The sequence below is a fragment of the Neolamprologus multifasciatus genome, chromosome 11 (assembly GCF_963576455.1).
Source record: "Neolamprologus multifasciatus chromosome 11, fNeoMul1.2, whole genome shotgun sequence".
In the NCBI taxonomy this organism is placed as follows: Eukaryota; Metazoa; Chordata; class Actinopteri; order Cichliformes; family Cichlidae; genus Neolamprologus; species Neolamprologus multifasciatus.
Window position 1 is genome coordinate 9,580,553 of NC_140449.1, and position 22,008 is coordinate 9,602,560.

Here is a 22,008-nt window from a genome sequence, read left to right on the forward strand (position 1 = left end):
GCAATCCCGTTGAAGCACTCCAGACTGGGCATGTTGTTGTGCAGTAGCTAAAATGTGTTATTAACTGTTCCTTGATTAATGCACTTATATGTGGAAATAAATCTATCTGGAGACCATCTTTGAAAGGCAGAGTACAAAAGTAAAACCTTTCCCCACAAGGCAATTTCCTTAGCAGACAGTAGACCAACACAACACAATACATAATTATAGTACATTATACAAAACACAATACAAGGTTCAAATATCCTACACTGTTAGAAAAACAAACCAAAAGAAGAACAGATGGAACAAAGGACAACCTGTATCTATTAGTATTACCTTCATACAACTTAAACTTTAGCCCTAATAGAAGCATCTGGAACTCAATGTAAAGGATGCTGACAATCCCAAATAGTGGTTGTAGCTTGAAGAACGATAGCTGTAAGTCAGCTGTCAGTGGAAACTAAAACTTACTTCTACAAAGATTATAAGAGTCTAAAAAACAAATTTTATTGTTGTTACTCTAGAAATGTGGATAGAAAATTTGTAATATTGTGGCACAAGCAGAACTATCTGACAGACTTATTCTTTTTGCTTCAGAAGGTCAGTATAAGTCTCAGCAGACGAGTGTCTGTGCTTTTGATTATTAAAGTAGGAATTAATGTCATCGCCCTTGCAGACAGACAAAAAGCTGTCTTGTGTCAGTTTTTCCAATATTTGCACATTTAATCAGCATCAGCATCAGCATCTTGATCATCTTACTAATGTGCAAACTTTCCGATGCATTGCCTCAAACAGTCCGTGCTATTATTGAAATAAACGACACCCGAATCTTTTGATTCTACGAGCTCAATTTATGTACATGAAAACACAGCCTGCATTTCATTCAGCTGTCGCATGCAGTGTGCCTATAATTAGAGTGATTTACTGAGGCAACAGATAATTATATAATCATAGGCTGTGAATGTGTTGTGTACTCGTTTAGGGAGTGAAGCTGGAATCGATATTTCTACACATAACCGAGGTTGCTTTAGTTCAAGAGGAAGCAGTATAATAAAATCCTGCCTAAAGCCTGAAAAGTTGATACTTGTTTAGTAACATCCAATAACTTCTGTGTCTCAATTAGATTCCTATCAGTTATCCTAATATGCTCTTTACTGAGTGATGGAAACGTAATTAGAATCTTTCATTTGTTGCATAAACATCACAGATAAGGCAGCGTGTCTGCTTCAATTGGAAATACAGTATATTACAATCCAATGAGTACGCCATTAGCTGTGGTCCAACATCAGCTCCAAAAGCTGCTATTGCTATAAATTTTAAGCTTTGGAGCTAAAAGGAAGTATAGACGCCACCATGTATGAGTCAGGTCCTCTAACCACCCATAAATGTGAAAATAGTTAATGTGTTTCCATGCTGGTTCAAATGTCTATTTCTGCATCATTTGTGGTCCCAACCTCAGTTCCTTCTTCTCTAAACCAATAAGATGTATGAGTCAGGTTCCTTTAGCCATTTATAAGCATGGCATTGAGCAGACAGCCACCCATAAATGTCTTTGCCTGTGTCTCCAACTATTGCCAAAAGTCGTATTGCAGGGACTCTAAATGTCTTCTTAACCTGTTGATGAATATGTTTTTTCAGTATTCAAGATTTCAGGATGTGTTTCATAGAAATAATATGTCTTTTTTCGCAGGCAACTCTTCTTTCGTCTCTCCTTCATAAAAGTCAACATTTTACTCTATCTCCTTATTTTTCATTCTGTCAGTGTTTCTGACTTAATCTCTTTCTTAGTGTTTGGTGACTGTGTATGAATCAGGCCTTCTGGTGCATTTAGTTACATTTTCCTCCTTTTCTCTCTTGCTCACTGTCATTCTTTGTCAGGTCCTCTTGGCCATAGACTGAAATGCTGACAGACGATGCCCATGAATGATGAATGATGACTGGAGGTCTGTCTGGTGCCAGCAGAATGCATAATACAGCATCGATACAGCAATCGCAGTCCTCCTCAGCAGAAACATGGTGCGGTTTCTGTATCACATTATTGGAAGATTTGCCCCAAGCAGGACAGCAGGACCACTCAAAGTGGAAATCAACCGCAATGTTGAATGTTGTTTCGGGTTGGAGTCCTAAATGATGCAGCATTACAAAGAGTTTTCTGGTGAGTGCTGAAATGATCATGTCAGGATAAAAACAATAACCCGAATAGATTTTTTGTTAATCTTGTTATACACATATATCTTTGTTCTTATCTCTGTATAGGATAAACCATATTTAATCTTAATCTACTCTAATGTGCTGTGATGTGACCAGATATTATAGCTACAGCCTTTCGGTATGTATATATGTGATTTACATTTTATACTTTATAGGTCTTTGTTTGGATATGTTTCAAACTTTTAATGTGGATGTGAGTTCGCATCTTTTTTGCATACAGTCAGTGTGTATGTGTGTGTTTGCAGTGGGTGAATGGAAGCACATTGACTTGAGGCATGTTTACACTTCTGCATTTATGTGCTACTGATTATGTGTGAAGAGTGGCACCCAGAGTGTATGGGGAGTGAACTATATGTGTCTGCATGCAGATCCCTATAGTCTAGGGATGTATGGCAGTGTTGAAGCATGTTGTGGATATATTACTGTGTGTGTGTGTGTGTGTCTGTGTATTCCTAGTATGTAGGTCATCGGTGTATTCCTGATGAAATGTAGTCCTCTGGAGAACTCTACAGATATGAGGGCCTAAATTAGACACTATTATCTCTGTGTGTGTGTGTGTGTGTGTGTATGTGTGTGTGTGTGTGTATGAGAGAGAGAGCTATACACATTTGCCGGACCAGAGCCTCACAGACATGTGTTTTCAATTTTGTGCATGCTTTTACATGTAAGAGCAGCATCATGAGTGTGTGTTTGTCCATCTGTGTGCGTAGGTGTTAAATTGCATGCAATTTCAAACACTATGTATTTATGTATGTGAATGAAAATGACACAGTGGTATCATCTGACAGGCTCATTGCCTATTATCACTGACCTGGGACTGTAAACCTCGGCCCTTGATTTTAACGACTGTTGGCACAGAAAGCCTGTCCATATTGTCACATTACCAAGCCAAACTGCTAATAAGCCTCAAGCACCACTCCAAGAAGAGTATGTGACCAAATGTAGCAAACACACACTCTGCTGCATAACATACACAAGAGGTGCATTTGCAGGAGTGATGAAGTTAGTTTTAAGGGGGACTGACTTTTATAACATGTAAAAAAAGTGTTTGATGTCTTTTTGTACGTCTTTAACACTGAAATTTCAGTTTTGGAAATCCATTCAAAGCTATTACTCTTACATCTTGGTGTTTTGTGTAGCTGCTGTTGGAGAAACAGGGCAATGATGATTAGGTTTCTTTAAAGTATACAGGACATACATATTTTGTGTCACTTTCTAGATACAAAATGTGTCTTTCTGAATACCCTGTGATCTTAGTGCTGTTGAAACATTACATATAATCCCCTTTCATTTCGAGATGTCTACATTTCCAGGCAGCCGACTGTCAGTAAGTCACAGGGACAATATGCAGTCAATCTGTCAAACCAATTCAGAATTTTGCCAGAGCTCAGCCCAAAAGTTATATTCAACCTGAGAGAGATGAATGGGAGTGAGAATGTCTACCTTTGAAAAGCTTCATGCTTTGACCAAATCATATGCTGTCACTCCTAAGCTTTAGAAGGCCTGCACTTTTCATCAAAGCCGTTGATGGCTACCTTTCACAGTACTGTCGAATACACCCTCAAAAGCTTCCCTCCCTCCTTTCCTTCCATCCCCTCCCAAATCTCTTTCTTCTTCCCTCCGATGTCTACTACCCCCCCTGCCCCTCCACCCAATCCTTCCATTCCCCTTGTCCTTAATCCCTCCCCTCCCTCCTCTCCTCAATCAAACCCTCAAATCCCTCCAGGTTTTCTTTTCCCCCCTGTGTGTATGTGTGACTTCAGTACTGTCAAGGTAGATGAAACAAGAAAAATTCAGATTCATCACAGTCATAACCTGCCATGATAATAATCCACTGCTATTCTTCCCTTGTGGCATTAGGCCGATGTTACTGGCCTTTTTGGGGTTTATTTGCATATTTGTTTCCCCTTTGTTTCTTTTGATGAATTATTTACTGTGGAGTAAAAATGACAGCAGAGATCAGTGATGATTGCTGTCACGGGCGGATGTGAGTTCTTTTCTCCTCTTTGTAATTGTTCTCTTCTTTGCTGATTTTCAATCAAGCTTTTTTTCTTTACTCATATTTCCTGGTGACAACAGACAATAAAGTGGGGGGAAAAACACACAGATATTTTAGCATTGCCAGTGAAACCTTTCCACTGTCTAGCGGGAACGAAGCTTCCTTTGTTGTCGTAGTGATTATAGGGTAGGGAAAAGCTGCAAAAAGAGGAGAAAAGGGAGAGAGAAGGGATCAAATGGAAAAATACTGTGAACACAAATGTGCTAGGAGGACCACCTCACACACCTCCCACAGACACATAGACACACACACACACAAGGCAATTGAGTGAAAACACACACATCCTGCCCTTCATCATCCAACCATAAAAGAGACTTGATTAGAATAAGATAAACGACTAATAATAGTCGAGCAGTGCAGTTTGCGATCCTTTCAACTTTCTAACTGGAAACAGAAACGTCTTGCTGAGTTTCCAGGAGCTTAAGGTTTAGGCAGCATGTGTATTTGCAAACAAAACAATGTCTTTTGAGTTGTAATCACAGTGAGCTGTGTCCACATGCCTTGATTGTAAAGCCTCAGAAACATTGTCTTCGCAGTGTGTATCAGGATCTACCCCCATGTACACACACTTCCACGCGCGCACACACAACACACACTGCCACCCTGTCCCTGTGTTGGCCTATCCAAGAATAACAATGCATAATTCATGTTCCAAAGTCTCGTCTGCAGACAAAAGTCAGCGCTTGCATTTATTATTTATTGAAAACAGCTCACATGATGAATCCTTTAACAAACAGACTAAGCACTGTACCTATTTCTTTTTCTCATGCTGTTTGTGTTTTGGCATAGATTTAAGTAGGCTCATTAGCAGAGATGAGGATGCGAGGAGAGGAGAAGAATGGCAGGTAAGAGAGAGGTGAAGTGAGCCTGTGTGTGTGTGAGAGAGAGAGAGGGAAAAAGAGGAAATGAGGCGAAGGGATAAAGGGATAATTTTTTGAAAAGGTGTGAATTAATGAGTCTTGGGCGTCGCAGACTAATTAATACAAAAATGAAAGGCTTTGAGCGCTAAGTTTAAGGCCTTCATTACATTTAAACAGTGAAAGTTTACCCCGCTAACCACTGGGTGTTTGACTTTACTTAGCTGCACTGAAAAACCTGGATGTAACAGATTTGTGTTGCTACATAATAACCGAATCTTTTTTTCATGGCTGTTGCAGTGCTGCAGCAGTGCTACACTCCAGCAGAATCAGTCCAAGCAAACACCCGTGCACACACGCTTTCCAATGTCATGGCTGCACTTGTTGTGTGGGCAGTTTGCCTTGAAGACGGGGAGCAATTTATTGTAGAGTGAAGGGACCCTGTGCTATCCTATGCTAATGCAGTCATCATTTATTCCAGAGTACTTGTATTTTTTTTCTCTGTATTTTTTTCTCTCTCTCTCTTTCTCCTTCTACTCCACCCCCTTCACCATCCATCACTCTTTCAAGCCATGAGGTATTATCTTTGCGGAACGTTTTATATTCAGTCTTCCTTTAGATGGGTGGAGGCGCGCGCACACACAGAGTCATTTTTGTTAAATAAAAACGCAATCAAATCTGGTCTCGCAAAGGTTGAATAATTGATGCGTTATGTTAAAAAAGGAATGAAATAATCATAGCCTGTTGGATGTTGGAAGAATATCAAACCCAGCATTGGTGCTTGGCAGACTGGGCAGAGCAGGGTAGGGGCCTTATGTATTTGGGACGGCTGCCCTGTAAAATAATAATGAACAGCAAAGAGTAAGGAGATTAGGAGATTTTTGTTCTGCACTGTACCTGACACTTTGTAAATGCCCACCCATGCTTTTGTTACACAGCGTGACCAGGATCCATCTATCCTGCACTGACATTTGGTGTGCCATTCTAGCAGCGCTGCAAAAATGGGTGCAGTAGTAGGTACACACGAAGTTGCTGTTGTTGTTGCCGCTATGGAAACAATACATCTTAGGCATATTTTTTTTTATTTAACCATTTGCCAAAGCGTCAAATAACAATAATGTTGTCATTTATATTAGATTTTAACAAAGTCACAATACCAGACCAGACTAAATAATAAATCTGAATAGCGTTCTAATAAACATACTTGATGCTGCAGTGATTCATGGTCAGCTCATCAGCATTCAGCTTTACTGGTCTACAGTATAAGCTCTTAGGGGTGATGAATGAAATAATATCAGCTTATTTGCCACTGTAGACTAGTGGGACCTGTTTTCACGGCCATAAAAGTCAGCTATGAATATATACATAGTGTACATCTCTTTATGGATCATGCGTACACATCCACAAACACAGACTCCAAATAATAATATTGTTTCAAATGAAGATGAACTGTTTTTATAGTAAGGAACACCTTTAAGATTGTGCCCATTCGGTATGTAGCAACCGTGCAAAATGAGCATATTCATTCACAGCTGCACTGAGACGTGCGCAGCCGAGCATTGCTCACCGATAGCGTTTTTATTAATGTTTCAGATTTCCATTAACCAGATGTGTCTGGGTCAAGAGGTGCATTTGTCCTCTCTTTTAATGTGGTGATTGCAGCTAGGGTTTTATTGATACTTAAAGATGCTGTACAGGATGCTGTGTGAGCAGCATGATAAGCTGCTTGATTGTAAGTAAGAAGGGCAGGCAAAAAAATATGTGTGTGTCTGTGTCTTGTTCGGGGATCACAGAGACAAAAACTTGTCATTTACTTATATATTTATTTCCTTCTTGATTCACCAAAGGATAATATGAAATACACCCAGCGTGCATTAGGCCTTTATATATTCAGCGCACCACTGCAAACCTATAGACAGCCACAAAACATGTACAAAGGGTGCCATTTTATCTGTGCTTCTCGGTTTTTCTTTATTCTGCCAAACCCTTCCCTCCATCCCTTTTCTGTGCCCTCTGACTAGTCAAACAGTGTTCTACTCAGGGGGCTTATTTTATTAATTCACCATTTCCTCTGTTACAGGCCGCTTTCATTGTAGTCCACATAGCAAGAAGACCACCTCATAGGGATTTTCCTCTTCACCAGGTAACCACAAAGGGTAAAAGAAGCACATTATCCACATGTACAACACCCTACCCCTCCAACACACGCAAGCTTTTTGTGCTATATTGTGCTGACCACCGTCGCAGCAGGAAAAACACAAGCGCGCACACACATAGCATATTATCTTTATGAGGTGTTATACACCAGTGACCACCAACACAGGGTCTCAGTGTTCTCTAATCCACACTCAGACTGAAAAGACTGTTCCATGCAGTAGAGGGATTACACTGTCGGATTAATGTGAGTTTTAATTTGAGTCATTTTGAGAGCCCGTGATAATAGGAATAGGTGCAGGGAATAATACCACTGCTCCGATATGAACTGAAATGTGGTACAACTTTATATTATTTTATTACAGCTGAGTCGGCTTCGGTGAAACACACATTGTTTGCGTGCGTGTTTGTCCTTGTTTGTCTCACTGGAGATGAGCACGCAGAAGCTTTATAAGTCTGTGAAACCTGCTATTATCACTGTGGCTAGCACAGATATTGGAGTGGCTCAAGGAAAAAGATTTCATTTAGAGTCACTGATTGGCTGCTTATTGTGCCCAAAACAATTTTGAAGTTATTATGAAAAGAAGGCAAAATGCATTGTTTGGAATTTTAATTATTTATTTTATAGATTTTCCACTTTTAGAGATTTCTGACCTGCAGTGAACAAACATTACTCTGCTTTTTTCCCCCTCAGTCCTCATCAGTTTGTGTCAGCATGTTACTGCTTTTCAGCCTGTTCTGTCTCTAAAGGCTCAAATGCTGCTGTTGTGTTATCCAACAGTGGTTGGAGAAGGCAGCATTACCAAAATGACTTTGACTTTGTGCAATGAATTTGTTATATCATTGTCTTTGAAATGGTTGTTGTAAAGATGGGGTCCACTTGTAGTCAGTTGTTGTCTTCAAAGCAACTTCAGTGCATCAAGATGGTTATAAAAAGGGCAATAAGACTAAGGTATCTGCTATCAGTGAATGGAGTTAAGTTGCCATTTGCTTGCAATCTGTTTGTGAATTTGGTGAAAATGGCAAATCTGTTTCTGTCTGCATACAAAAGAAATTCACATTAAACAGAAATTTAAGTCCAGTAAGAACCTTATAGATCTGAAAGAGAAATTCAGAAACGGCTCCACAAATAGTGACATAGTTGCTCTAGGAGGGCAAAATGACAGGCGCTTGACAACCTATCTTTTCTAAAGGATTGATTCTGAATTTGGCTTCCAGCTCCCTATTGCAAAGAGATGCATCACAGATGAGAAATACTCATTTATGCAGACAGACTCTGATTGCAACATGGTGGGATTGAGTCTACATAGTTTAGGTACCTAAATCTAAACTAAAGGCAATAGGTGAACCCACTGCTACCCTCGCTGACGGCAGCAACTTCTGACAGAAGAGTACTATTTGACACCCAGGGATGAAAACACCGTCTTTATTATTCTTTGTGCATTACCAGTACGAAACAGTTCTTGTGTATAGAACCCAGTGCCTGCAGTCCTCTATTCTAGGCAAAATAAACAACAGCTGCTATCAAATATGGTAGATTAACTCCAAAACAGAGAGAGCCCAGAAACATGATATCATGTTCATTCCAAAGTCATATTCTTATTATACTATTGATACAACTCTGGCAATTGTTATAATCCTAACAATATAATCCTAGAAGTAAGCAATTTCAGTAAAACGTGTAAGTGGTGTTTATAGATCATTCATTTTTTTCCTACATGAATAGAGGCAGAAAAAAGCTTTTTCTCTAGAGTGAAGATACTTTCTCTACGAGCAACAACAAAATCATGGTTTTCAGTTCAGTGGATGCGATGCTATATATTGTTGGGTTTTTATTTTCTACTTCTAGAAGTATAAACTTATTTAAGTGTTTTAATACATACCAGGAGAGCTGTTTGCGGTTGGGGTTTAAAAAAAAGAAGAAGAAGAAGAAGACGTGTTGTATTTTAGTTAATTCAGATTCAGGTTGGATTAATTAGATTTTGCACAGTATCGGTGTAGTGCAATATGGCTTCATCTCCCCTGTAGGAGATTACAACAATCAAATCCCAAATTCTCTGTGGTTGTTGATCCATATTGCTTTTGAAAAACTCACTGCTGAACTGCTCTCTGAAATTGCTTGCTGGAATTTTCATCAGTCTGTTGACTTAAAATTAAAATTAAAAAGTCAGTAGATTTGTTAAACAACAGAAATGACTCTTACACAAAGACTGGGAAAGAAATGAATTCCATCGCTGCGTAGACCACATCATCTCCTTTGGCTCTGCACCACCGTCCTCTCTCGCTGTGATCAGAGAGTCAGTGGTGATTTAATTTGAAATAAAGTAGAGGAAATTACAGTTGAAGTGCCATATCTCAACTTTGACTTGAAGTTTATGTTAAGTTTATGAAACTTACAAATGAAAAGGTTTAAAAGTAATTGGATATGTGACACTTTGTGGGCAGCTCTCGCCTTTCTAAGTTATTTAAACGTTTTCATACAAAATATGCTGTAATTACTTGCCACCTGCAAGTAAAGACAAGAAAAGCAAATGAAGTAAGCATAATAAAAACACTCAAAAAGCACATCTGATAAAATCAAGGCTAATTGCTTTGCCGAAATCAAACATTCTAAAAACAACGGTGTTCACAGAAGAAATGGCAGGGAACATTATATTAACAACATTGTACGCCATGTTGGTAATGTATTTAGCGTTTTAAAGAACCCCCCGCAAAGAAGAGCTTTGAGAACTTTTCTTGAAGGCTACTCAAAGAAATTATTGGGACACTTGCCTAAAAGTTCTAAGGTGGTTATAACAAACATTGACTTTCGAGCACATTAGAAATGCACAAATTGTGCTTGCACGTTTAGATAAATCGCTCAACCTATATCCCATTTTCCAACCAAAATATGAAGAAATGAGGGGTCACTCAAGACTTTTGCATAGTACTGTATATAGGATCATAGCACTCAGAACTCATTAGAGAATGATTAACCTGGACAGCATGTCATAATTTAACAGGATAATGATACTAAGAATATACAGCCAAAGACAGTGTAAAGAGGTGGAACATTGTTAGTTTGGAAAGCATTTAAGGTCCTCAATCTTGAGAATCCATCAAAGTCAAAATCAAAATCATGCAGGCTTCAAGCCATGTTCTTGTAGCCAGACCACAGCAGGTTTGGATCTGTCAGTGTCCCATGAGAAATTACTGGCTAATAAGGTTGCTGCTACAGCATGTTTTAGCTATAACAAGGTAACAATAACAAAGGTTTATGCAGTTTTAGACCAAGTATGTTTTTGAAGTGACTTTCTGGGAATCACAATTTGTTCTTAATAAGACGGTAAGAAATATCTAATCATGTACAAACTACATAACAATCTGCACTCAGTGCATGCTAGCTTTCTGAACTGTGCAGTCTGTGCCTTTTTCCAGCTTGTGCTATATCCCATGATTCAGCTGACTTGTAACAGTTGTGTTTTATGAAAGCCTTTTTTCAAACAGTTTCCAACTTTGATTTCCCAGGTTCAGTGTATTAAACACTCTAACATGATACATTTTAAATTTTATATACACAGCCTGTTGTCATAACTCCTAAGGAAGGAAGTCTAATTTCAGTTTTCAGTCAATACATCAGTTTGTTCGCAGCTGTCAAACATTCATCTACTAAGAAGAATTTGAAAACATTTGAATCCTTTACAGAGACGTTGTTACAAGGTACCAAAATGTCTACAAAAACCCCCCCACTACCCAAGACAAAGAGATCACCCCAGCACTCCTCAGTGCGATGATTTTTTGAAGCCCCTCAGAAGAGCATTTGAGCTTTGTATAAAGGAAAAACAACACAGGAGAAGCACCGGGACATATAGTGCAAACTCCAAAACACAATACACAAAGAGATGCAGTGCAAGCTCCAGCAATTCGAGAAGAAAAATGAAGGGCTTCAAGTGATGTTTAATGAAGCATTCAAAAGAAATACACAACTGCAACAAGAGAAAGAAGATCAAGAGCCTTCAGTGTAAGCTTCAAGAAAAAGACCAGGAGATGCAATGCAAGCTCCAGTGCATGGAGAAGAATATGAAGGGCTTCAAGTGATGTTTAAACAAGCACTCAAAAGAAATGCACAACTACTGAAGGACAAAGAACAACTGGAAGAGATGCAAAAAGAAATGCAACATGATCTCCAAGAGTTTGAGAAGAAAAGTACAGTTAAGAGTATTATACAACAAAGCAAATGACAAAAACATTGAAATTGAGGACGAGAAACAAGAACTGGAAAAAATATTCACAGAAAGCAGAGTAAAATCTAAGCAATGGTGAGCAAAAATACCCATTTGCAAGGACTTTATAACAAAGTATAGTACACAAACACTGAAATGCAAGAGGAGAAGCAACGACAGAAAATAAATACATAAAGACATCCAGTGTACACTTCACGACCTGCAGAGGAGACATCAAGAGTTACTGGCCATACCTGACAAAGTACAACAAACAAACAACGACATGCACAAGGAAAAGAAAGTTCAAGAAGAAAAACATTAAAAGAAAACTGCAAGAGAAAAACAAAGAGCTCAAAGAAAAGCACGAAGAAAAGCAGGAAAAATTAGAAGAACTGGAGAAAAGGTGTAAGAAACTTGAGCTGCAGCATACAGAGCTTTTCAATGAGATGACAAACCTTACAGTGCAGAACAAAGATCTGCAGGAACTGTGCCTGCAAAAGAATAAAAAGCTCTTCAGGTTTTTCATGAAGAAGGACTCCGCTGCTTCTTTAGTTCAGCCAGGAAAAGAGTAGCCTGATCCTCCTCCTACAGGGGCAAATTAGACAATAAATGATGCAAATACATTTACTATGCTTCAGCGTCTTTTTCGATGATAATGTTGTTTAGGAACACTACTGAATGTTACTTAAGAAAATCTGAATAAGGTAAACTGAGCTTTATTTAACATGACTCCCTGTATGAGGTTTGAGTTGGATAACAGGATGAAGGCAAAGAATAACTCACGAAACGTTTAAGAATAATTCACCTTAATTGGATAACTGGACATACGTAAAGTCTCACTTTAACCATTTGTCTTTGTTTTATGAAGAAACGTTTACATTTATAGTGTCGACTAATCGTTAAGGGTGTGACAAATTAAGTATGAAAACAGCAAAGGGGTCAGTTGAAGCTGCACACATGTGTGTGGGCTGTCACAATATGCAGATCAATTGCAACTGTGAAATTAATGCAGAATTATTCTGTAGAGCATGGATCCTTTAAAACATACCATCACGTGCACAAGAAAACCCCATTTACACAAAAAGGAAGCGTCATTCAGAGTTGCAGCTGTTGAGTGTAGATTGCTATGTAGTTCGTAGATCATTAGATATTTCTTATATTAGCTTGTTAGCTCGTATTTTATGAAAGTCCATTCCATTTTTTCAAAGAGTTTCCAACTGTGATATCCCAGGTTCAGCGTATTAAACACCCCATTAACTTTGAAAGAGGATTCATTTTTATTTGAAATTGAATGGTCTGCCAAACAAACAAATAAGTAACTGTCCAAATGCTTGGATCTGGATGCCAATAAATTCTGCAAATGCTAACCAAGTGAATAAAAGAGTTGCACACACTTACTTTAAGACATATATGATTTTTTTTATAATGTAATTGCATAAATCTCCCTCTGCAAGAAATGCAATGAGAAGTTCAGTGCAGCTGCTGTTGGCTTCTTCTGAAGCTGTTCTAAAGAACTTTGGTGATCTTTTCCCCATTTTCTTGGTTTCCCGCTGACTTGGTACTGTATCATATCTGTAGCCTTAGCGATGGGCGTCAGCCTCACAGGGAACAGAGATTATTCCAACACTGACAGTTACTTACAGCTATCAGGGCATGTCTAAAGAAGCTATATGCATCATTTAAGGTAGAAATTATTATTAATGTCCTTTGGCATGATAAGAATATGGTTAATAATTATTAATACATATCCTTATTCACTTGTAGTGCAGACTCAAAGTTCCCTAGCTTTTGCTGGCTAGCAGTAATGCACAATTCATAAACTTGTTTTTTTTTTGTTTCTTTAAATATAAAGGCTAAATTCACAGCATTTTTTCCTCTCTGAATACACCTTCTGGGAAAAGAACAACTACAGAATTGGAAGAGTCTATAATGTAAATAGAAAGAACCACGGACCAGATTTTAAACTGAAATCGCCTTTCACGCTGACGTACACTTGAACAGACAACGCAGCAGCTGGTAAAATTGCAATGTTTTGCGCGCTAATTTGGTATGTGCTTCAAAATCAGCAAATTGGGACAACCTTGCTGAAATGGAGATGCTTTTGGCAAGTGAAATGGCCTGCCTCATATATTATGCTAAAAAAATACACATTTGAAAGGAACGTCTGACGCTGTAAGCAGGAAATTGGGGGTAAATTGGCACATTCTCTCAGCTTAAGTTAATTGTGCTCGTGCTATTGTCAGGGCATTTGCAGGGTGACAGACAGATGGGCGAGGGCTGACACATGTACTTGGAAGAGTTTAAAATTCAAATGCTCCTCATGTGTGAATGCAGACACCTGGGGTAATCAGCTGGCTGGTGTGTATGTGGTGTGAGTGACGTGCAACCTTGTATTTACCCATAAGCCTCTCTGTCCCTGCCCGTCTTGCTGTCAGGGTTCCTCCTTGTTTTCTGGTGTCGGGTATGCTGTCACGTTTTCCTGAGTGATTAAAAACCCTGGTAGGAAAAAACACTGTGTACTGTGGTTATATTTTCTAAAAGGAGTTTTAAAGTAAGGAGGCAAGGTATTTATTTCTGTTTGAGCTCCTGGGCATGGTTGATCTCTGTGCTATTAAAAATTCATTCACTGATAATACCCCCACTCCCCACCCCCAACTCGTTCCTCTCCATCTCCCTCCCCTGTCTCCCTCTGTAGAACGCTCATTTTCTCAATGGTATCTCTGTTTCTTTGTGTCAGTTCACTTCACTTTATTGGCATGGGGTGTGATTCACTGTCTCTATCTCTCTTTGTTCACGTTGTCTCTCCTTTCATTCTGCGTCTCCTTCCCTCTCTTTCCTCGCTCTTCAAAAATCTGCCATGGAAGCGAGACAGAAGAGCGCCTGCTGTTTCTCTGACACACTCTTCCTCTCTTAAATCAAAACCAACTGAGGCAAAATCAGGTTATTACCTTAGCAGTGTTTCTTCTCTCTCCCTCGCACCCATTCTTCCATTTTTGCCCAAGGTCTATGAAATTTTACACTTTGAAAAGAAAGGGCAGCCGCTCAGTCAGACGAATGGGTGCGAGCAGAATTTGAAAGGAGATTGCTGCATAAATAAAACAGAAAAAATAAATAGCCTACTGAAGTGTGAGATGGATGTCTGACAGGGCCTGACGATGTATGCATGCGCATGTGTGTGTGTGTGTTTGTGTGCATACTCTTGCCCCTCGGCCTGCCTTCAAACGCTACACCTCAGGCCCCTCACACGCACGTACCCGTTACGGGGGGGGTGGTGTTACCAAGTTTGTTGTGGTCAAATATTTGTGATTTCTTTACTGCCTTTCATCCTTGGAGGCAAATAAGGATAGGCATTTATCAGTATGTGATCTCAGAGAGTTGGAAGAGCTCCATAATGTCTCCGAAAGGAACAAGTTTTGAATGTATAATACACACAGATGAAAGATGGGGAATAAGGTAAAGGATTGTTTAATAAAGACCTAACTTTCAGCAGAGGTGAGCAGACTGAATGGAAAGCTGAAAACAAAGGGAAAAGTCAATTTAAAATGCATGCATTCAAGTGATACAGATGGAAAGGGATGAAAGAAGTTATAACAAATTGAACACAGTAAAGAGTTGAAGGAGAGGAGCCCAAAAAAGCAAGGGCGGTCAGTAAACAGCACGGCAGAGAGTCAAGCAGACATAAACAACTGCAGCTAAAGATGGATGATAAAGACGGAGGAAGGGCTGTATCGGTGATGAACGATCAGCAATGTGGACGGGCAAATGAATGATTTGAGGAGAAGAAAGGGGAGGGAAAGGTTGTAAACAAGTCAGAATAACCTCATAAGAATGGCATATCCACCAGAGCTAGGATGGATTGTTGTATGTTATACAAAAAATAAAGGAAAGTATTCACAATGAAGTAACCTTTGCATGACCTTGGATTGAAAGGGAAAGTAAGAAAGTGACAAAGTTAAAATCTAGCACAGAGCACGGAGATCGAGGACGCAGATTGTTGAGAGAGGGAATGAGCACAGAATAATGAAAAACATGTAAAATAAATACCTAACCTTCTGTTTGCTTTTCAAAAGTACAAATAGAAGAAGATGTCGGCGCTTTGTAGACGACACAAACGTGTTTTCAATGAGGCTGCTGTATGGAGAGACCAGGTTGATTAGGAGCTGTGACATCTTTTGTCAAGACTTGCTTTCTTTAAATAAATACAAGAATCTTTGGAAGACTCAAGAGTGTGTCTCTTTGTGCACTTGTGCATGTCTGCCTGTTTGCCTCTTTGTACAAGGCCCAGATGATCGGGTCAGACTCACACTTCTGTGTGTCCATGACCTGCCAACAACACCTCCACATTAACACAGGAGAAGCAGTTGATACCACGGACCTAATGAGTACACTTGAGCACGTGAAAATGAAGCAGGGCGGCTCAACTGTAAGACTTTTTTTTGTTTCTTTTTCTTCCTCCTGACAGGCTTACCTTTGTAAGACAGATTTGTCTTTGTAAAATTTGGCTATGATGAATTGAGCTGGATGTGAAGCCAGCCATATATGCAGCAGGGAAGTTCTTTTCAAGTCCAATTTACCTGATATGTCTTTGAACTGGAGGAAATGGGAACATCTGTTTAAAAGCCCCAAAAATATATGGGAGTAAAAGCTCCAAAAGGCCCCAGCTGACCCTTGGTTCAGTCAAACAAACAGTAGTGCTGCTTTTGAATGTGCAGACCGCTAAACCACTTTGTGCTGCTTGCATTTCAGTCATAGAACTAAACCTGATAACGAACTTGTATATTTATAGCTCCAAGATAGTGTCTCGTCACACCTTCTTGTCTATACCATATTACGTGACTGTATTCATGTCAGCTGCACTTTAATTAAATGCAGACATCAAAGTTATTTCTGTCAGTTTACAAAATAAGCCTTTATATTGCCTTAAAATTATCCCTTAAATAAAGTCAGTAAGCAGTTTTCTGACAAACTTGAACAGTTCACTGGATTTTAAGTGACTCAATTTGACTCTCAGACACAATTGTGTTTGTTTATGTAATTACTGTAAAAAAAACCTATTGTTTATATTCACATTCACATTCTACATTTGTTATCACTTTGAAACAAATCCATCACACCTTTTTTGCACACATGATTTGAAGCCTGAACAAATCTTAGCAGAGCGTAATAAATGAAATCAATTCATGATTTTTACTTTTTTTTTTTTTTTTTTTTAAACAACCTGAATTCCTCAGTGGTGAGAACTAAACAAGGCTCCTACATTCATCCCAGCAGCCCATCCTCTCTCACCTGTGCAAATTACTGTGTGTAAACAGATTGGATCGCACTAGCTTCATGTGGTTAGCCACTTCCCTAGCTGGGACAGGCTCCACTCAGGAGAAATAAACCATTTCCTGTTCACCGAGGGAACGATATGCTCAACTGTAACATACTGTAATTCTTTCCAGACGCTGGGTAGATTTGATCTTGTTGGAAAAAGTGCAGTACTAACAGGAGACATGTTCAGTAATGCAGAATACTTTAAACACATTCATAGGTTTCATTTCTTTAATGGGCGCATGCTAAAATATTGAAATAAAAACATGGAGTTAAACCCAGTGTGCTACCTGCAGTCATTTTAAATTACTCCATATAGGACAAGATGTCTTGTAATCCTTAATGTGGGTTCCTTAAGGGTCAGCTTGAATTAACAGTCATCTGGGCTCTTTATTTCCTTTGGGCGTGTAACTGTTTTAAACTCCCAAAGTAAACTCCACGCCTTGCAAATATGTAGCTGTTCTGTTTCTTACTCAGTGAAAAAGCTTATGTAAGTTTAAAAAAATATCATTCTATTGTAACATTATTCATTATTATTTATTGTTTGTGTCATCTCTCTGCAATACTTACTTTATATGTAATCAGTCATCCAAACAGTTCATTATGAATTGGACACAAGAAACAGATTTGGCTGCAGATGCAGTGCAGAACCATCCTTGTTTGAACCCACGGAAGATCCTCCAGCGCCGGATATATCTCCTCAATGCATCTTCTAGTCTTCTGCTTAGTTATCACACTGATAATCCTAAAACTGTGAAAACAGACACTATCCTTAATTGGTTTGTATCATATCTCTGAAAAACGCATAGTTTACCGTCACTTTGGAGTGTAATTTGATGTCTTTTTTTAATGAATGCTATTGCAATCTTGGGCTAGACCCTCAATGCTATTGATGACATCTAATCTTCGTGACAGCTTATTTTGCAGGCTGACTTCTCTTGATCTCCCACACGGATATGCAGAGTGTAAATGTTTGAATGTTTTATCGCACAAGTGAAAACGGGAAAGACAGAGGTTTAAAAATATGCGCTCAGTTGCAGTAGGCATTGGATTAATTATACAACGATTCAATATTTGCAGTATATTTAAATATTAAAATACATTATGAACATTTAAAGTGAATGAGTTAGGAAGATCATTAATGGATAATGAGCTTAGGAATATACGATGTGTTATGTGTTAGTGCTTTGATAGGATCATAAATCCTATACACTTTTTATTTGGTTAACGGGAGCCTCACAAGGTCGCCTCATACCCTGCTCTAATTTTTAAGTCCGACCTTGTGTTGGCGCGTGTGCATGTGTGTGAGTGCGTGTGCATGTATATGTAATAAAGAAGAATTTCACTTAGTGTGGAGTCATATCCTGGCTAATCCACAGCCCAAAACACACAAGCAGTAAGTTTCCTTGACCTCAAATGTTGTTAAAATATGCACGAGTGCAAAATATTGTTTCTTCCTCTTGATTTTACCTGATTTTCAACCTTCTTTTCTTCCTTTAATCTTTTTCTCTTGTTAGCCCACAGACTGTGTTCTGTAGTACCACAGGAGTTCTGTCGTCTGCAGAACAATTATGTCAATTATCTCGCATTTAAATGGTTTCCAGAGAGGAGTTCCTTGCCTAATAACAGTCAAATGAAGTGACAACTAACCAATTAATCTCACTCTAATTGCTCAGTAGGTACAGTCAATCAATCATAATGCCCCTCTCTCTGTACTTTCTCCCTTGCTTTCAGCGCACATTTTACACTCGGTAGCTTGGCTCACTACATGTCAATCAAATATTAATTCATCCTTTCGCTCCTGTGGGGATGGAAGTGCATTCCAGTGTGTTGACTTCATGGCTATGCTGCTAGTCAGCACATTTGACTTCTATCGTGACAATGTTTGCTTGAAAATGCTTTATGGGCAAATTAAAAGAGTAAAGCAACAGTAGAGATAGGGAGGCCATTCATTTCATAATTGCATGTTTGCAGCTTTGATCATGTTACATAGACAAACATTAGCTCACTGTTAGTCTATATTTAATAGTCTAAATTGCCAAATCACTGCTCCATATGCTAGAGACCAAGAGCCTTTGAACTGACAGTTTCACAGACTCGAATGTTATGATATATCTTGTGAGATTTACACTATGTGCAGCTTTGCTTTCTGCACCCTTGCACACATGTATCCAGAGCCACAAGCTTGAGTGAAGCACAGAGCTGTGCAGCTAAAATCTGCCTGAGTGCTTTACTGAAAGGATTTATTCCGGTGTCATTCCAGAAAAAAAAGGTCACATTTGCAATTTGCAGCAATGGTGATGGAAATCTGAAAAACAAACTATTACTGTTTAGTACGTTTAAAAAAGTTGAAAAATGACACTTTAATGGGAGCTTTGTGAGGTTTTTGGGAGAGCTTATTTATGTGGTCAGCATTATGAGGAGGTAGGGTTAGTGAGTGACTCATTAAAAAAAAGGAAACAGCAAAGAATGGGAGCCTGTGTTTTGTCCTAAAGTGGGAGAATCCGCTCGCCACTCCAAAGATTTGGAGTTTGTAACATAACGCTGGGTTTCCCTACAAGTAATGCTAGTCAAAAATGGCCATCAAAAATCTATTGGTTTCTCTGAATCTTATTTTTTTGGCATAACAGGATATTTTCACGGAGCACGTATTTACAATAATATCCAAGTTTTATTCCAGTCTTATTTATCCTGGCACATTTAATCTCAAGAGCTGCTCATTAAACGTCTGTCTTTAACAAATACCCATCAGCAAGATGTTAGTCACCTGCACGCTATTAAAACATCACAACATTGAGATAGTGATTCTTAATAATTCTCTTATCATTAACACTTTACATCAGGTGCATCAGGGCCTGTGAGTGTGTGTCATTCACTACAAGTGCTTGAGTAAAAGTGCTAACAAAAAACTTGCTATTTTAACAAATTTTTCAAATTTGCATCCTTTTGCCCCTTTTGATGTGTATATTCATAGAAATTAAGCATAAACATCATCACAAAGACTCAACTCAAAACAGAAATTTTGATTAGTAAATGTAAACCCCAGAGGAGCACTCAACAGTCAAGCAGATATCACTGCCAGCAAAGTCCTTGAAACTGCTGTGAACCTCAAATGTTTGCCGTTCACATCAGTGCAACAACACAGTTGATGTGGAATAGGCAGGCCTCCTGCCATATTTGCTGTTTCATGATTTAGCCTGAAATAACAAAACAGTTCTTAATAGTTCTTAGTTAAGCTCTGCAGGGCCTACATGCAGTATAAAACTGACCGCAGTACTCTGGCATTACATGTAATTAGTTGCTGCCCAGCACTGCCCACCATGTATTCTGTCAACAACAAATGTATATCTGCAGGTTGTATTAACTGCAGCTATACATGAATTGGCTCAAAAGTCTGAAATTGATAGTGGGGGAAGAAAAATGTGCCGTGTGGGCACGTATGCTTCGTCCCACACTGTCACGGCTCGTGGTGTCAAATGTTGTTTGAAAATATTGTTTTCCCTCAGTGATGTTTAATTGTTCCTCAACCAATTCCCCTTTCCATTCTCATTCCCACCACTAATTAGGAATGGAATTTAACTAGCAATGACTTTAGCGCGGAATCAGAACACACCCAGCCATTATAAAAAACCTAGGGACCCATAATGTGGTGTGGACTTGGCCACTGAAACCATGGGGTGGAGAGACATGAGGAGAGAGCTGCTGCTTCTCTCTGCTGCTTTTTGCATTTTTGGTTCTGGTCTTTGTTGCCATTGGCCTGTCATGAGAAGTTTCTCTCTTCCCATTTTGAAATTGTTTTCTGTTTGTGTTCTTCTGCTCTTCTGGCTTTTTTTTCTTGTTTTCCTCTCAACATCTCTCTGTTTCTCTCTTGACCTTTAGTGTCACCTCATTTTTTTCCCTCCACCCTCGCTCACACACACACACACACACACACGCACACACACACATACTCTTCCTCCTTCCCACTCTCTCCTGCCACAGTAAGACCTAATATGAACTTTTGCTAGGAGCTGAGACCTATTTTATTGCCAGTGTTACTGTGAATGCCTTCATAAATTTAATGCTGTAATGCCTTTGAACAGCCTTCAAGTCCTCAGATTCATAAACACACACACACACGCACGCACGCACGCACACACACACACCTACACACACACACACACACACACACACACACACACACACACACACACACACACACAGATACACGCACAGTTGCTCCCATTTTTTCCCACTTTTCTTCATGAACTTCCCAACACATGCACAATCGCACGCACAGATGTGATGTGTGAATGAGGTCTTTGAGGTTGTTTTTGCTCACATCAGACACAGCAGTCCCAGTGTTTGTTTGCAATTTCCACTGGCTCCGGTCCACTCCACCAAACCCATGGGAATTTGTGGATCAGCATCTTCTCAAAAAGCTCCTGGGCGTCACAGTGTACGAGTGAGCACAGAGCGAGTGCAATGGGTGCAGTGATGCTGTTAGTTTTATGTGGTATTTCAGATGTACTCTATATGCCATAGTTTATGGTAGAATTTAATAGGCAGTGCTGTAGTTTAAGACTGACAGTGTCATTAAATTACTAAATCACTGCGAAAAAAATGTAAATATATACAGTTTGTCCTTTTCAGTTTCTTTTAGTAAATATTTCATTCTGAGTCCTGCAGAACGTTAAGAGGCTCTTGAAATTAAATTTGATGTATGTTTCTCTTCATATTTCTGCTATTGGGTTTTACACACTGTATTATTATTCTCACACAATAACACTCAGAATACAGCCTACAAGGCTGTTTTTAACCAGAATATTTAAGGACTGTATAAGTTACAGTGTTTAGCTGCTGTTTAGCTACTGTAATTTAAGCTAAATATAGATACTGTGTAAAAAATGTGAAGACTGGAAGCTAACTACAGTGTTTTATGTAAATGCGGAGCAGATGTTCCTATTGAAGTGCTGTCAGTGTGTAAATAATGTTAAACATACACGGCAGCACAGTAACAGTGAAGCATTAGCACCTGCATCAGGAACATACAGCAAATTTAAAAAAATACATAAATAAAATTAATTGAATTGAACTAGGGTTAGGGTTAGGGTTAGGGTTAGGGTAGGTTGAAATTAATAATGCACAGTTCAGTAGAGGCACAGTAAGTTTGTTTCATGGGTTGTTTGGCTTGTGATATAGATCATAGGCATACACATGCATTAGGAGACATGTAAAGAAATCTTCAGAA

General features: G+C 39.0%; 1 long non-coding RNA gene across 10 annotated transcripts in view; it reads left to right on the forward strand.

Moving 5' to 3' along the window:
- LOC146507811 (uncharacterized) overlaps window positions 1-22,008 on the forward strand; it is a 109,976-nt gene that overhangs the window by 71,533 nt on the left and 16,435 nt on the right. For 5 of the 10 annotated variants that reach the window (XR_014876820.1, XR_014876823.1, XR_014876814.1 and 2 more), the window contains one exon: window positions 1,861-10,983. This is a non-coding gene — a long non-coding RNA (uncharacterized LOC146507811). Of the gene's footprint in view, window positions 1-1,860; window positions 10,984-22,008 lie in introns of those variants that run through there. The other 5 variants (XR_014876816.1, XR_014876818.1, XR_014876817.1 and 2 more) reach the window with 3 other exon arrangements.